Here is an 18,527-nt window from a genome sequence, read left to right on the forward strand (position 1 = left end):
CTAAGAACTTTCTAAAATCACCTGCATATAGCTTGATGAACTGGCAAAAATCATTATAAGCTAGCTCCTTTCATTTTTCTTTTTTGTACTTTGGTTATTAAAGAACTGGTCTTTTCCTATAAAAATATTTTTATCCCATTATTCTTTAACTATACAACAGATAAAATTAATGTTTTCATTCAAACTTTATTATTAAATTTTAAAGAAGAGATAACAACTTAGGGCAGGGAATATATAATTGCTTCATTGTGGGATACAATAAGACAATGCTTGGCTAGTACTATTACCTTATTATTAGAATTAAATGAATAAGTTAGCCTTCCTGGACTCACATTTCTCTAACTACAAGACAAAGAAAAAAATTTACAAAAAATATTTTAAGTAATTCCCCATTTTAAAAAAATGCACTACATCACTTTTCCAAGCTATAAAGAGACTGTTATTTTAATCAGCTATCAGGACTTTTATATCTGTTGTGGCCTGGAAAGAATGATAAAGTTAGAGATGAACAACCAGTTAGAGACTGTTTGATTACTAAATCCATCATCTCTTTCAATCCCTTTAAAATAAGGGGGTTGAACTTAATGATTTCTCAGCTCTACCATCTCCAAAGATTTTATCCAAATAAGTATCATTCTATTTGCCTTGAGAGACATTTTATTGAAATGATACTGCCTCAGAATATTTCGGACATGTCTCTTTTGAGACACTACCTTCAGAATAAGAGATATGTCATTTTCAGTAGTACCAGAAACCATTGAATTAAGGCAAATTGTTGCACTCTTTACAAACTGTTAAGCCATTGGAGTTGATTTGATCTTAGATTTTGGGCCAGAACTTGAAACAAGGTACTAAGTGGAACTGATGGAAACAATGCTTGTGTTCATACCTTTAGAGAGCTCATAAATATCTAAGTACTCAATGGAGTTCACACGTTTGGGAGAATTCAGGGCTGGCTTAGTCTGAATTCACACCTCCCTTGAAGTTCTTAGGACCAGAGAGCACTCTGGGAGATAACCTATAATCCCTGCCTCGAGAAGAGCAGTTAACCTTTGGGAGATGATATATATGGAGGAAGCTCTTAGAGCTAAGGAGAATTTCTCCAGAACATCAACGGGGGTCAGAGACAGAGCACTCTGGAAGAAAGCCTACAAGCCCTATCTTTGAGGCAAGAGATTCATTGCATCTTCTAACTTGGTGCGGGCTGGAGACTGAAGAAAGCAGAGGCAGAAGCCAAGGACAAAGCTGCAAGATCTCTTGGAGTCAAGCAGAGAGTTAGGCCTCAACTAACCGGGCTATTTTGGAAGGAGAAATAAACGGTTGCATTTTTACTAGCTGGCTGCATTTTGGAGTAATTATTGATTATAACTGAACTAAGGCTGCCTCCAGAAAACCTTCACAGCAAATTTTTACCCTTACAGGACCAATTTGATTTTATTTTTAAAAAGCCCACAATTATTCAGTTTTAACTAGTAAGTAAAATATGTGATTATATTTCCAAACTTCTCTATTTCTGTTGAAGGCATTGCTATGGAATGTTAGTATTCTGAGAATAAAAATCATCTTTTGTCTTTTTTTGCACCTCTAGAAATTAGCAGTCTCTAGCATATAGAAGGTGTTTAGTAAATGTTTATTAATTGACTCTTGACTGACAATGTCTCCAGTTCTTAATCTTAGCATTTTTCTGGACTCCTCACTTTCTCTTTCCATATCTAATTAGTTTCAAAAGTTTTGTCATTTTTATTTCCACAACATCTTTCCTATCTCATCCCTTATCCCCACTCATACAAATACTACCTTAATTACCTCTTACCTATGTTAGTACTATAACTTCCCAATTGGTCTCTGTAAAGTCCAAGCTAGCTCCCTGGAGGCCTCAGGATCAGTCAGAATCTGGATAAGCAAAAGTCCTTGGTCTTTAAGGGGAGAAGTGAAGGAGATGGACAAAACTGCTAGGAGTTTTGCCAAGGATCCCTCCTTGATTCTAGAGTCCAGAATCTCCACACTTTTCTCCATCTTGTCTTGCAGCCAAGTGAAGTCTGGCTTGTTTTACCCTACCCTCTACTCCTTGCCTATTATCTGTATATAACAAACATTAAAGTAAGCACTGAACAGTGAGAAGGACCATTTTTCCAAATATATGCTAATAGTTATTCTCTCATATCAAATAGGTAATTAGCCTTAAGAGCTCAGTTGTCTGATTCAAACACACCTTTTAAGACTTTCAGCCCTTTATAAGTCTCCTTCCCTCTTCTAACATACTGCTGCCAAAGTTAACTATCTTTTCGATGTGACTGCTCTAATAAATAATAAATGGAAATGGAAATACACACATTACATATGTATGTACGTATGTATATTTAGCATTTCCTCTACCCAATCTTGTCAACAAACTCCAGTGGCTTCCTATTGTCTCTACAATAAAAGGCAAACTCTTCTGCAGTCTGAAATCCAGTCAAACAGATCTTTTTCCTCTTCCTCATAAACAATACTCTATCTCCTGTCTTAATGCTATCCTCTAATACTAGAATGCATTTCTTACTCCCTCTCTTCCTTTAAGATGCAATTAAGATTCCTTTAAGATACTATTTTCTGCATAAAGTTTTTCCTGATATCGCCTAAAACTAGTGCCCTTCCTCCAAGCTACTTTCTAATTAGTGACTATGGTATATACATATATGTGAATTAACTTTATATTTATTCTGGATATTTTTTAATCTGCTTGTGCTCTCTCTCGCTCGCTCTCTCTCTCTCTCTCTCTCTCTCTCTCTCTCCCCTCCCTCAAATTAGAATGTATGCTCATTGCAAACAGAGTCTGTTTCAATCACTATATTGGTATCCCCAGCACCTATCACAGTACCCAACACAATGATACTTAAATACTTATTCATTAAAGATATTTAGGGAAGGCTGTTTAATTTTGGGAAGAAAAAACAAAACAAAAACAAAACAAAAAAGTTAAAAAAAAAAAACCCTCCTGGGCAACAGATTCAATGCCTTTTCTGAGGCTCAATAACAATGGGCAACTCTCTTAATCTATCTGATCCTCAATTAACTCATCTATAAAAGGATACTTTATTTTCACTACTAAAATAAGGGGACAGATGTGAGCAAAGTGTTTTAATCTTATTTTATTATGTAAATATGTATTGAGATTATGGTTGTTACAACTTGACATGACTATAAATACCAAAACTGTTTTTCTTTCTTTTTTCTTTTTTTAAAAATATTTAAAAGAATTTTTATTTTTTTAAATTTTTGAGTTCCAGATTCTCTCCCTTATCCACTACCTCAGCCCCCATTAAGTAACCACATACATTTCCATAAAGGTCACCCTAATAAAAAACCCTTAAGAAAAGTAAAGTTTGAGAAAGAGAAAGAGAGAGTGGAGGGAGAGAGAGAAAGAGAGTGATTCAATCTACATTCAGACACAATCAGTTTTTTCTCAGGTTATGGATAGGATTTTTCATCATAAATCCATCAGAGTAGTTGATCATTGTGCTGCTGAGAATAGCAAATATGAGACTGGTTTTCAAATGAGACATCTAAACCGATTTTAAAGGCAAAGTCAAAAGAAGAGTTGATATTACTGGTGAATGTTACCCAACAAAGCAGTTTCTTTCAAATGAACATAAGGCTCAATACATAATACAGGACTTTTAAAGGAAGCAATAATTTCACAGGAAGAAATAGAAGGAGTAAGTAGAAGAGGAAAAGAACAAAAAGAAAAGCAAAAGGATGAGTAAAGAAAAAATTTTAGATAGCAGTAGACAATGTGAAAGTAAAGAATACTATTCTACTCTTTCCTGGTGCTAGTGGGCTGAAAATATAGGTGAAGTTGCTAAAATCTCTGAAGGTAAGTGTAGAAAAAGTGTATACCTAACTAAACATGTTGGAAATGTGAAACATCAAATCCTGGTTGACACTATCTCCCTGACCCAGGTCCTGAATGATTACATTTTAATTTTTAACTTAGAGATGTCTGTTCACTATGAAGCAAGAAGGAAGGAACAGTTAACTTTTCAGGCCTCTTCTTTTTTCATTTATTTTTTATTTTTATTGAAGTTTTTTATTTTCAAAACATATGCCAGGATAATTTTTTTCAACATTGATCTTTGAAAAACCTTGTGTCCAATTCCCCCTCTTTCCCCCCCTCCCCTAGATGATATATAATTCAATATATATTAAACATAGTAAAAATATATGTTAAATCCAATATAGGCATACATATTTAAACAATTGTCTTGCTGCACAAGAAAAAATCAGATCAAAATGAGAAAGAAAATAAAATTCAAGCAAACCACAAAAAACAAAGAGTGAAAATGCTATGTTGTAATTCATCCTCAGTTTCCACTGTCCTCTCTCTGGGTGTAGATGGCTCTCATCATCACAAGATCATTGGAAAAGGTACCTTAAGAGTGATAGATATGAAGTCAGATGACTTGGTTAAACTCCTGGTTAACCTTGGTTAAACCTGGTTAAACTGCCTCTGATCTCTTTGACCATAAACAAGGCACGACCTCTTTGGACCTCTATTTTTCTCATGTAAAATGTGGAGGTGATACCAAATGACTCCTATAATCTCTTTCAACTCTGTGATAGTTGGAAAGTTCAACTTGCCCAACTTCATTGAAAGCAATTCATTTTTCTCAGAAAAAAAAACTGTTGAGATGATTCACTTTGAACAGAAAAGTCTTTTCCCCTATTAGACAGGAGAACCTGAGTTAATCCTCAAAAAAACAAGTAATTCTTTGTTAACACAGCCAGTATATTCATTTTCTAAGAGGACAATTGGAATTCATATCCCTCACTAGTTTTACTGCTGTGATTCCCTAAAGAAGAAAGCAGATCAAAGTACATTCTTCAACTTAGTGAATTTGATCCAGTAAGTAACATGTAGTAAGTGGCTTTGCATTTATGTAATGTTTATGATGTCATGTTAATCAATCTGTTTTTTTTAAAGCACAGTTAGATGTTAGGTCCAAGCATAACAACTTGGTTGCAATCTTATTATATTTGCTGAACTATAGTATATCTTCTCCACTAACTATAGAAAAAGTGATCTCAGAGCAATCATATTCAAAATTCATCTTGTAAAATAATTCCTGATGTCATTTTTTAAAAGACAATAAAAACCAATATGCCTTGAAAATGTCTATAATGTTCTCTACAAAAGTAAAGAACTATTATTTCCATATGGCTGTAAAGGGCTGAAACTCTGAATAAGTGCACTGGAATCAGACAACCGAGCACTTAAGGCTAATTACCTATTGGACAATACTCTATTAGCATATGCTTGGAAAATGTCCCTTCTCACTATCTGTGCTGGCTCAATCTTTTGGTGTACACAGATAATTGTAGGAGGGATTAGGGAATGGAGTAAGACAAGCCAGGGTCACTTTGATTGTGGACAAGAAGGAGAAAGGAGGTTGTGGAGAGCTTGTGGAGTTTTCATCCATCTCCTTTACTTCTCTCCCCCAAAGACCAAGGACTTTTACTTACCCTGACTCCGGCTGATTCTAAGGCATCTAGGTGCTAACTCAGTCTTCACACAAGGCTACAGGCAGAACTATTATCTCAACAAAAAAAAAAAAAATAAATAAAAAGTATTTTCCATTCAAACTTTTTTCATGTCATGGAAAAACAGAGAAAATTTTGGAAATGTATCTTTTAAGCACATTTTTCAAAAAGGGATTTGCAAAACACAGTAATTTTAAAAGTATGAGTAGAATCATCAATAACTAAAGTCAGACACATTTTGAGTCCTACCTACTTCTTTAGATGATACCCGTCTTGTCATTTATTCTTTTATGGCCTGCTCTTACCTCCATATGTTAATATTCGCACGCAAATTTGGCAGTTTTTGTAACTAGTAATGAAGACCAGCATCAGTGAGTTCATAAGGAGTTCAGGGTGGGAAGGGAGACTCCAATATTCCATATGACCTTGGGCATAATATTTTTCACTGTTTCAGTTATTCCATAAGGCTAACAATATTTATATTACCTATGTGACAGGGTTGTTAAATAAATAATGCATATAAAATATTTTATTCAATTGTAAAGCAATAAGCAGTACAAAGGGCTGGCTCTAGAGTCTATGCAGGTTCAAGTCTCCCTCCAAAGTGGTCTTAGTGCTTCTAGTCTTCCTCCCTCCAATCCAATCACCATATATCTGCCAAAGTAATTTTCCTAAAGTATAGGTCTGACCTTGTCATTCCCTTATCCAAAAACTATTGTGGCTTCCTATTGTCCTGAAACAAAATAATAGACTCCAGGGCTTGATTTTGGCATTTTGCTATAATCTGTTGTAACCTATTCATCCCACCTCTCATATTTTTTCCCTATTTATCCCTTTAGTTTTTCTGAAAAGGAAGCTAGTTAGGCAACTTTAGCTTTCCCCCAAAATCCACATTTCATCGCTGGTCTCAGTATATTTTCCCCACATACAGCCTTTCATTCTTGTAATGTCCTGCTCACATCCACTTTTCAGAATTCTTTGTCACCAAGAACCAACTTGACTCAGATTCCATCTTTTCTGGGAAGCCTTCCCTGCTTCCCCTTCTTCAATGAGGTTTAATTTCCTATTCACATTATATTTTTGTTACTTATTTGTGTACATGATTAATCCCCCTGTAAATCGTAAATTCTTAGAGGGCAAGGGCTGTTTTGTTTCTTGTCTTTGTATTTTTACTGCAAAGAATAATTCTTCATATATAGTAATTAATTAGAAAATATGTCAGTTGAATCAAAATGAACATAATTATGATCAACTAGTTCAAACCTTGTCAAGAAAAAAATCTCCAGCCTTTCCTCCCAGAGGCTGCTGAAGGTGAAGAAGAAAGCAGTTGTTCCCAAAAGACAGAAATCATGTCCAAGGCCTTACAGGCCAAAAGACGATGTCGAAGGGTGTCTGTAACCACAAAAAGTTATATGAAATCTCCCACTTTCCAACACCCAAATCACTAAAACTTTGAAGGCATCTCACACACCTTCAGAAACATATCCCTTGGAACAACAAGCTTGATCACTCTGCCATTATTAAAATTCCTTTGACCTCTGAGTCTGCTATGAAGAACACTGAAGACAACACTCTCATCTATATTATGGATAAGAAATCAGTGTAGCCAAGGTCAACACACATGGTTTTGCTTTGCTGGAGAGAAAGACTAAGTCCAACTTGTTACAGACTAATGGGCTGAAACTCGAGTTGATGCACTGAGATCCCAAGCACATGAGGTTAAATAATAATTAGACCATACTCTATTAATATATATGCTTGGAGAAAGAATGCCCCCCACCCACTCTTTGTGCAAGTCCTGATGTGTTGTATAGGAAATGACGATTTTGGTGGGTGGAGGCAGAGGGGCAGGAAGAGAGGCAAGGAAAGGAACAGCTGGCTGGCTTCCTGTTGCAGCTGCATACATTGTGTGACCCCCCTTCACCTCCAATCCCCCTTCACCTTTGATCCCCCTTCACCTCCGATCCTTCTTCACCTCTACTGAGAATATAGATTGAAGATTTTCCCTTAACCTGAATTCCTGACTCCGGCTGATTTTAAAATACACGATCATCACATTTGGTGCCCAAGCATGAGAACCAAGGACCCTACTTTCACTGAAGAAGTCTCTGGTGACCAGGAACTTAGGTGAGTATAATAGAAAAACATGGAACTTATTTTCTTAAAGACTAAACTAGTAACCTTTTTTTGGCTGAAATGGGACAGATGCTAGCTAAAGATTCTCCATCCCCCCCCCCCCCCCTCACCCCACCAAGGAGTGGCACTATAGAAAGCATGCTTAAGCTGATAGAAAACCAAGGGCTACTTATAACTTGGGAACAGATAGCTAGACTTCTGGGTACATTAAAACACACCTCCCTTTAGTTCTTAGAGGAAGAGCAAATCTCTCGAGAAAACTGGACATTAATTGGGCAACAGCTCTCCGCATTTTACAATGAAAATGGTCCTCCTTAAATTTCCATTGAGGCATTCTATTTATACAATATAATACAGTTGGTCTTTAAAAACCCTATGATTTCTAGAAGAAAGAAAAAAAAAGATTCTAAAATTAGCCAAATGGGGATAAAGGAGGAAGACAATGAAGAAATCAATGACCATATCCCCACGGGGCATGGAGACTTAAGTGAGGCTCAAGAGTGTGGTGAATCTGAGGCAGCTTCAGCCCCACCTAAGGAGCAAGTAATTGACTCTCCTCCATTAACTCCATCTTCCAGGATGGAGGGAGGAGGGGTGGGGGGTGGGGCAGTGACAGTACCAGCATCTCCCCCTCAGCATCCAGCCACTCCTATGACTAGATTGCAAAAGGGACTAATTAAGGCCAAAGCGGAAGGCAGAGATGTAACAGAAGTCCAACATCACATTATTCCTGTAATTCAAAAGTTTAATTCTTCAGGTCAAGAAAGTACAAAATATGCTCCTCTTAATATAGAAATCCTCAAAGATCTGAAAAAGGCTTGAATTCTTCATGGGGCTACATCAGCTTATGTTAAGATGCTATTACAGAATTTGGCTTCTGAAATCTTGACCCCTAATGACTGGAAATCTATAGCAAGGAAATCTATATGCCTAGAACCTGGACAAAACTACTTGTGGCTTTCTGAATATAGTGAGCTCTGTAGGATATAAGCCCAACAAAATAGTCAAAGTGCAGTTCATGCTGCAATCACCTGTGACCTACTAACATGTGTAGGTTCCTATGCAGACGTTGCAGTACAGATTAATTATTCCATAATTCCATATTCCATAGCAGCATATGAGCAAATTGCTGCTAATGCTATCAAAGCATGGGCTTCTTTCCGCAATAAAGACGACAAGAGTGAGGCTTTCACAAAAATAACACAAGGGCCAAATGAAACCTTTGCTGACTTTGTGGGATGCTTGCAGACAGCTATCACAAGAACTAATGGGGAAAATGCAGTAACAGACATTTTGATAAGGTAACTTGCTAAAGAAAATGCTAATGAGGTTTGCAGAAGAATTATACTAGAACTGCACAAGGATGCTCCTTTAGAGGAGCTCATAAAAGCTGTGCCACAGTGGGCACAAATGCCTTTTATAGACAGGCTATGATGCAGACTTCCCAAGATCTCAACATGGGAAGACAGGGTCCCTTCTGGCAAGGGACTTCCAGAGAGACTCATCAATTCTTTCAGTGTGGTAAAGTAGGGCATCTGAAAGCTCAATGCTGGTATAGAGACAGAATGAGAAAACAGGGTGGGAGAACAAGAGCCAATACCACATGTCCAAAATGCAACAGAGGCTTCCATTGGGCCTCAGAATGTAGACAGGTTCAAGGAAACAGGGTGAGGGGCCCAGCCGCAGGGCCCCAGGCAAAAAACACTTGGGGCATGATGGCAGCCAATGGTGCACCCAGAGAGTGCCTAGAAGTCCAATACCCAGACATGACCAATTAGACAGGAAGCCATATGATGGGAGAAAGGGACTACACAATCAATCAGCCAGGAAGCAACCTGATGGGAGAAAGGGATTACAATTATGGAGAATAGAGTTTTATGAAGCTGGGACAACTGAGATAGCCCCTGGAGAGGTGAAATCTGTTGCTCTCCAGCCTATGGATCCTTTGCCTGTAGGCACAGTAGGTTTGACCATTTTACCTCCTTTTTGTACATACAAAATTGTTCATCCACACACTGATGTGGAAAACTGGGGAATGTGTAGATAATATCCTAGTCACCAATACAGGCAGACAATGTATGACCCAGGAGAAATAGTAGCATCAGGTTTACTCATACAGAATCCTAATAAGCAACCTGATGATAATCACCCAGATTCTGATTCCAAACCACAAAATCCAGCAATATACTGGACAGCAGCTATAACAACTGACTGACCTATGCTCACGATCTATATAAATGGCCTTCCATTGGAAGGATTGGTAGACACTGGTGCAGATCGGACGGTCATTAGAGGTGCTAATTGGCCCAGTCACTGGCCAAAGATTAAAGCAGACACCTATATGTCTGGCGTAGGAGAATCAATAGCAGCTGAAGTTAGTGCTGCCCCATGAGATGGACTTTTGAAGGCAAAACAGGACTTTTTACTCATTTTATACTTGAAAAAATCACCATCAATCTGTGGAGAAAAGACGTTTTACAGCAATTAGGGTTAAAAATGAGTACTTCAGTTTTTTAAGCAGGGCTGCTGTTGAAGGCCTGCCAACACTTTCACCTGTTCCTAGCCAATGGAAAACTGGATACACCAGTTTGGATAGAACAGTGGCCCTTAGATAACGATAAAATTCAGGCCTTATTAGATATAGTACAGGAGCAGCTTGACCAAAAACACTTACAACCTTCTTTAAGTCCTTGGAATTTCCCAGTATTTGTTGTAAAAAAAGAGATCTTGAAAATGGAGGATAACAGATTTAAGAAAGGTGAATGAACAGATGGAAACTATGGGAACTCTTCAGCCTGGACTTCCATCTCCTTCTCAATTGCCTAGAGAATGGCCTCTTTGGGTCATAGATATTAAGGATTGTTTCTATTCTATCCCTCTGGATAAGGAGGATATGAAAAGATTTGCCTTTTCAGTACCCAGCATTAACTTAGAGCCTTATAAAAGATATGAATGGACAATTTTGCCATAGGAAATGAAAAACAGACCCACTATGTGTCAAATGTATGCTGCTGCTGCTCTTCCTCCAGTAAGAAAAGCATTTCCAAAAGTTATGCTATTACATTATATGGATGATATATTGGGATGTGCACCTGAGGAACAAATGTTAGAAGCATGTCTACAGAAGACCATAGAAACACTAAAGAATTACAAATTGTACATAGCTGCAGAAAAAATTCAAAGACATGCTCCTTTTCAATATTTAGGATATGAAATATACCCTAAGGTGCTTACAGTACAAAAACTGTTCTTAAGAACAAAAAAGCTAAACACCTTGAACGATTTTCAGAAATTGATAGGAGATATCCAATGGATGCGACCAGTGTTAGACCTAACTACCTATCAATTGCAACCATTATATGACATTTTAAGGGGAGACAGTGCTTTAAATTCATCATGCAAGCTTCCAAAAGAAGCTGAAGAGGCTTTGAGAAAAGTTGAACTGGCTTTATCCAATGTGGTTGAAAGGGTCACTCAAAAACCCTTGGAAATATCAGTTTTTGCCACACAAGAGGTACCCACAGCAGTCCTTCATCAAGGAGACAGTGTGATAAAGTGGGTGAACCTCCTGGCACAACCAGAACAAAGCCTTACTCCTTACCCAGTGCTTGTGGCTAGAATTTTATTAAAGGCCATTAAGCGAGCAGTTCAATTATCTGGGATAAGACCTGACAAGCTATGCACATTTTATACCAATACACAAATTAATGTGTACTGTGAGACCATCCCGGAGTGGCAAATTTTATTAGCCATGGCTTCAAATTTTACACATGGGTCTCCATTAAAGATAACCAGACTATTGTCTCCAAATCCAAAGGTTTGTCCTTCAGACTCCAGCCATCACCAAGGTGGAAGATGCAATGAATCTCTCTTGCCTTGGAGAGAGGGCTTGTGGGCTTCCTCCCAGAGTGTTCCTCTCCGACCCCAGTCAATGTTCCCTAGTAAAAACTCTCAAGTGGCTCACTGAAGCTCTATTTATGTTACTTCTCTAAGAGTGGGATTGTGGGATATCTTCCAGCATGCTCTCTGGCCTTAAGAGCTTCAAGGGAGGTGTGAATTCAGATATCTCATACTAAACCCTGAAATCTCCCAAACGGGTGAACTCCAATGAGTACTTAAATACTTCTTGCTTATAAGAGCTCCCTAAAGGTGTGAACACAAGCATTATTGTCTATCAGTTGTACTTAGTACCTTGTTTCAAGTTCTGGCCCATAACATCTCCTCGTAGGATCAGATTAATCATACTGAACCATGCTAAATTAGATAATTATTGTCTCTATCAACTCTAATGACTTAACAGTTTGTAAAGATTCCAACACTTTTCTAATCTAGACTTCCAATTCTTACTGTCTCCTTGAAACTCAATAATTTCCTTTGAGTATATCTTCATTCTTTATACTTGATGAAATGCTTTACTTCAGGATGAATATCCCAATACATTGATTTGCATTATGGTAGTACTAAGGTAAAATGCAGTAACATCACCAAAAAAAATACAATTTCTATCAAATCATGCAGAAATTTGATTTGCTCCCAACACTCAATTTTACCACTGTTTCCTTGGTAGAGTTCTCTTATAACTCTTTTATCGTTTCTCTAAATGCATTTTGAGACATTGCAGAAATTATAGCTTTACTCCCAAGATATTTCCCAAATGCATTACTCATCACTGAAAATACCTTTCAAGATAGATCTAACCTTCAAAAGCACATATCTTTTCTGAGAAAAGAATGAAGCTGAACAGAAACTTTTAATGTCAGGGAGGGCATGATCACCTCCTTTTATGGTGTTTTCATCCCTTTTTTGAGCAATCAGGGGAGGTGTAATCACCTCCTTTTGGGGGGTTCTCACCACCTTGAGAAGTCAGGGAGGTCATGACAACCTATGTTCTAAAACAAAAGAAAGTGGGAGATGTTATGGGCCAGAATTCTGAACTTGAAACAAAGGATTCTTACAATATGTTATATTTTATGAAATGCTTTTCTTTGGTACAAAGATCTCAATACATTGTATTCTGCTAATGCCAAGCTAAAACAAAGTAGTAAAAACAAAACAAAAAACCAGTCTGTACTTAAGTGCTTCAAATCCATTGAATGCTCCTTTCTTCTGCAGAAACCCTAACCCTAAATTCATTCCCAATTCTCAATTTTGCCATGGCTTCATTGGTAGAGATGTATTATGGCTCTTGTATCATTTTTCACTTTGCTTCCAGAGACATTACAGATATTGTGGCTTTGCTCCCAAGATATTTCCCAAATGAGGAGGGGGGTATCCTAAAGAAGGAGAGCTGTGTGATGCAAGTGGGGCCCATAAGTTTAATACTGGGAAAGGGAGTAAGGGGGGCAAAAAAAGAAAAGCATAATCTAGGGATAATAAGATGGCAGAAAATACAGAATTAGTAATTTTAGCCATAAATGGGAATGAGATGAACTCTCCCATTAAGTGGAGGAGGATAGCATACTGGATCAAAAGTCAGAGCCCTACAATATATTGCTTACAAGAAACACATTTAAAGCAGGGAGATACATACAGAGTAAAGCTAAAAGACTGGAGCAGAACCTATTATGGTTCAGGTGAAGTCAAAAAAGCATAAGTACCCATCCTGATCTCAGATCAAGCAAAAGCAAAAATTGATCTAATTAAAATAGATAAGGAAGGAAACTATATCTTGCTAACGGGTTACATAGACAATGAAGCAATATCAATACTAAACATATACGCACCAATTGATATAGCATCTAACTTCCTAAAAGAAGTAAACAGAGTTGCAAGAAGAAATAGACAGCAAAACTATAATAGTGGGAGATCTCAACCTTGCACTCTCAGAATTAGATAAATCAAAACACAAAACAAATAAGAAAGAAATTAATGAGATAAATAGAATATTAGAAAAATTAGGTATGATAGATCTTTGGAGAACACTGAATGGCGACAGAAAGAACTCAAAATTGAATGCAGGAAGACAGAAACAGTAAATGCTTTCTTTTCAGATCACAATACAATAAAAACTACATTCAACAAAATGTTAGGAATAAATAGACTAAAAAGTAATTGAAATTAAATAATCTCATCTTAAAGAATGATTGGGTAAAACAGCAAATTATAGACATAATTAATAATTTCACTCAAGATAATGACAATGATGAGACATCATACCAAAATTTGTGGAATGCAGCCAAAGCTGTAATAAGGGGAAATTTTATATCTTTATAAGCTTACTTGAATAAAATAAAGAGAAGATCAATTAACTGGGCTTGCAACTTAAAAAGCTAGAAAAAGACCAAATTAAAAAAATCCCAATCAAATACTAAACTTTAATTTCTAAAATTAAAAGGAGAAATTAATAATATTGAAAGTAAAAAAACGTTTTTTTGAACAGTAAAAAAGTAATTGAACGTAAAAAAATAAATAAATAAATAAAACCAAGAGTAGGTTTTATGAAAAAAAAAAAACACTAAACTAGATAAACCTTTGGTAAATCTGATTACAAAAAGGAGAGAAGAAAATCAAACTGTTAGTCTTAAAAATGAAAAGGGAGAATTCTCCACCAATGAAGAGGAAATTAGAGCAATAATAAGGAGTTACTGTGCCAAATTTTATGCCAATAAATTTGATAACCTAAGAGAAATGGATGAATACCTCCAAAAATATAGGCTTCCCAGATTAACAGAAGAGGAAGTAAATTGCTTAAATAGTCCCATTTCATAAAAAAAAAAATAGAACAAGCTGTTAATCAACTCCCTAAGAAAAAAATCCCCAGGACCAGATGTATTTACATGTGAATTCTATCAAACATATAAAGAACAATTAACTCCAATGCTATATAAACTATTTGAAAAAATAGGGAATGGAGGAGTCCTACCAAATTCCTTTTATGACACAGACTTGGTACTGATACCTAAACCAAGTAGCTTGAAAACAGAGAAAGAAAATTATAAACCAATCTCCCTAATTAATACTGATGCTAAAATCTTAAGATATTAGCAAAAAGACTACAGAAAATCATCCCCAGGATAATACACCACGATCAAATAGGATGTATACCAGGAATGCAGGCCTGGTTCAATATTAGGAAAACTATTAGTATAATTGACCATATTAATAACCAAATTAACAAAAATCATATGATCATCTCAATAGATGCAGAAAAAGCATTTGATAAAATCCAACATTCATGACTATTAAAAACACCTGAAAGTATAGGAATAAATGGACATTTTCTTAAAATAGTCAGGAGCATCTATTTAAAACCATCAGTAAGCATCATATGCAATGGGGATAATCTGCAACCATTCCCAATAAGATCAGGAGTGAAACAAGGTTGCCCGCTATCACCATTACTATTCAATATTGTATTACAAATGCTAGCTTTGGCAATAAGAGTTGAGAAAGAGATTAAAGGAATTAGAATAGGTAATGAAGAAACCAAATAATCACTCTTTGCTGATGATATGATGGTATACTTAGAGAACCCCAGAGATTCTACTAAAAAGCTATTAGAAATAATCCACAACTTTAGCAAAATTGCAGGATACAAAATAAACCTACATAAGTCATCAGCATTCTTATATATCACTAACAAAATTCAACAGTTAGAGTTACAAAGAGAAATCCCATTTAAAGTAACTACAGGTAGTATAAAATATTTAGGAATCAATCTACCAAGTGCAAATCAGAAACTATATGAGCAAAACTACAAAACACTTTCCACACAAATAAAATCAGATCTAACCAATTGGAAAAATATTAAATGCTCTTGGATGGGGCAAGCAAATATAATAAAAATGACAATACTACCTAAACTAATGTATATATTTAGCGCTATACCCATCAGATTCCCAAAAAACTATTTTAATGACCTAGAAAATAAACCACAAAGTTCATATGGAAAAACAAAAGGTCAAGAATTTCAAGGGAATTAATTTAAAAATATCAAATGAAGGTGGCCTCGCTGTACCAGATCTAAAATTCTATTATAAAGCAGTGGTTACCAAAACCATTTGGTACTGTCTAAGAAATAAACTAGTTGATAAGTGGAATAGATTAGGTTCGAAGGACAAAACAGTCAATAAGTTTAAAATCTAGGGTTTGACAGACCCAAAGACCCCAGCTTTTAGGATAAGAACTCACTGTTTGACAAAAACTGCTGGGAAAATTGGAAATTAGTATGGCAGAATCTAGGCATTCACACACTTAACACCGTACACCAAGATAATGTCAAAATGGATTCATGACCTAGGCATAAAGAATGAGATTATAAATAAATTAGAAGAACATAGGATAGTTTACCTCTCAGACCTATGGAAAAGGAAAGAATTTATGACCAAAGAAGAACTAGAGGTCACTATTGACTACAAAATTGAAAATTTTGATTATATGAGATTGAAAAGTGTTTGTACAAACAAAATGAATTCAGAGAAGATTAGAAGGGAAACAATAAACTGGGAAAACATTTTTACAGTCAAAGATAAAGACCTCATTTCCAAAATATATAGAGAATTCTAATTTATAAGAAATCAAGCCATTCTCCAATTGATAAATGGTCAAAGGATATGAACAGACAATTTTCAGATGAAGAAACTGAAACTATTTCTAGTCATATGAAAAGATGCTCCAAGTCATTATTAATCAGAGAAATGCAAATTAAGACAATTTTGAGATACTACTACACACCTGTCAGATTGGCTAAGATGACAGGAAAAAAATAATGATGAATGTTGGAGGGGATGAGGGAAAATTGGGACACTGATGCATTATTTGTGGAGGTGTGAACAAATCCTACCATTCTGGAGAGCAATATGGAATTATGCCCAAAAAGTTATCAAACTGTGCATACCCTTTGATCCAGCAGTGCTACTACTGGGCTTATATCCCAAACAGATACTAAAGAAGGGAAAGGGACTTGTATATGTCAAAATGTTTGTGGCAACCCTGTTTGTAGTGGCTAGAAACTGGAAAATGAATGGATGCCCATCAATTGGAGAATGATTGGGTAAATTGTGGTATATGAATGTTATGAAATATTATTCTTCTATAAGAAATGACCAGCAGGATGAATACAGAGAGGCTTGGAGAGACTTACATGAACTGATGCTGAGTGAAATGAGCAGAATCAGGAGATCATTATACACTTCAACAACAATATTGTATGAGGATGTATCCTGATGGAAGTGGATTTCTTTGACAAAGAAAATCTAATTCAGTTCCAATTGAGCAATGATGAACAGAATCAGCTACACCCAGAGAAGGAACACTGGGAAATGAATGTAAATAAACTCTTTGCATTTTCCTTCCCAGGTCATTTTTACCTTCTGAATCCAATTCTTCTTGTGCAACAAGAGAACTGTTGGGTTCTGCACACATATATTGTATCTAGGATATACTGTAACATATTTAATATGTATAAGAGGGCTTGCCATCTAGGGCAGGGGATAGAGGGAGGGAAAGGAAATATCGGAACAGAAATGTGTGCAAGGGACAATGTTGTAAAAATTTACGATGCATATGTACTGTTAATAAAAAGTTATAATTATTTAAAAAAAATAAAATAAAATTACTAAAAAGAAAGAAAGAAAGAAAGAAAGGAAGGAAGGAAGCCATCTGTACCCAGAAAGAGGACAGTGGGTTGTGGATCACAACACAGTATATTGTTTGCTTGAATTTTGTTTACTGAGAGCATCCTGCTCATTATTTCTTATAAAACAATAATAAATATTCCACCATAATGTGAGGGATGTAGAAGACCCTTACCCAAAATGATTACTCAGAGATCACTCAGTAGAAGGCAGAAAAGTTGTTTATTGAAAACCTCCGGAGGATAAGCAGTCTCATCCAGATAAGAAAGAGAAAGCTCGCGGTAGGAGGGCTAAAGAAGTAGTAAAGATACATAGCTTTTATACAAGAAATTACAACACAAGTAAGAAGGAGAGGAGGAGGCATCTAATTGGTTGTTGCTATTTGGGGAGATTGGAATGGAAGGTTTCTGTTTCCCTGAAATCTCCTGATTTCTAGGTAACAGAAAGTCAGGCCTTCAGGCTTAATCAAGCAGATAGTGGTCCAGCTAATAGACTAAATATCGATAAATGTCAAATACCAATAAATGTCATCAGCTCAGGTTAAGTAAATATATTTCTAGCTGGTCAAGGCTCAAGTAGATATGAGCCTGCACATATTATAAAGGTCATAGGGAAAACACAGAAATAATGAAAATAAAATACAGAAAAAGAATTCATACATTCCTGTAAGTTCTTCACCTTATCTCTCCCTATTCCATACAATAATTGTATTTAGCCATTCCCCAATTGATCGGCATCCCCTCACTTTCTAATTCTTTGCCCTGAGAAAGGAGATGCTATAAACATTTTTTTATATATAGGTTTTTTTTTTAATCTCTTTTGAGATGTATGATGTATGCGTAGTGGTGGCAACGTTAGGTCAAAGATTATGCATGATTTTATAATACTTTGGGTATAGGTCATATGTGATCATTTATCATTTGAGATATAGCTTCTTTTTTTGTCTTTGTTTTTACAAATTTGATTCAGCTCCCTATACATTTGAGAAATGAGCCCTTCATCAGAGAAACCTGCTTCAAAATTCTTTTTATAATTACTATAGCTAACTACATTTCCCCCTTTTATTCTGTTCTTTTTTTTCCACCCTGTCCCTCAAGTGTTTTCCTCCAATATGTCCCCCAATATATTATTTCTTTTTTGAGCAATTCTGCTGACAATAAGGTTCACTATCTCCCTCCCTCTTACTTCCCTTACTTCCCCTCCATTGTAAAAACTTTTTTTTTTTTTTTTTGCTTTTTTTTATGGCCAAGAAGCCACATTAATTAATTAAGCACCTATTGTGGACTGATCACTTCG

The sequence above is a fragment of the Sarcophilus harrisii genome, chromosome 1, assembly GCF_902635505.1.
Source record: "Sarcophilus harrisii chromosome 1, mSarHar1.11, whole genome shotgun sequence".
Classification (NCBI taxonomy): domain Eukaryota; kingdom Metazoa; phylum Chordata; class Mammalia; order Dasyuromorphia; family Dasyuridae; genus Sarcophilus; species Sarcophilus harrisii.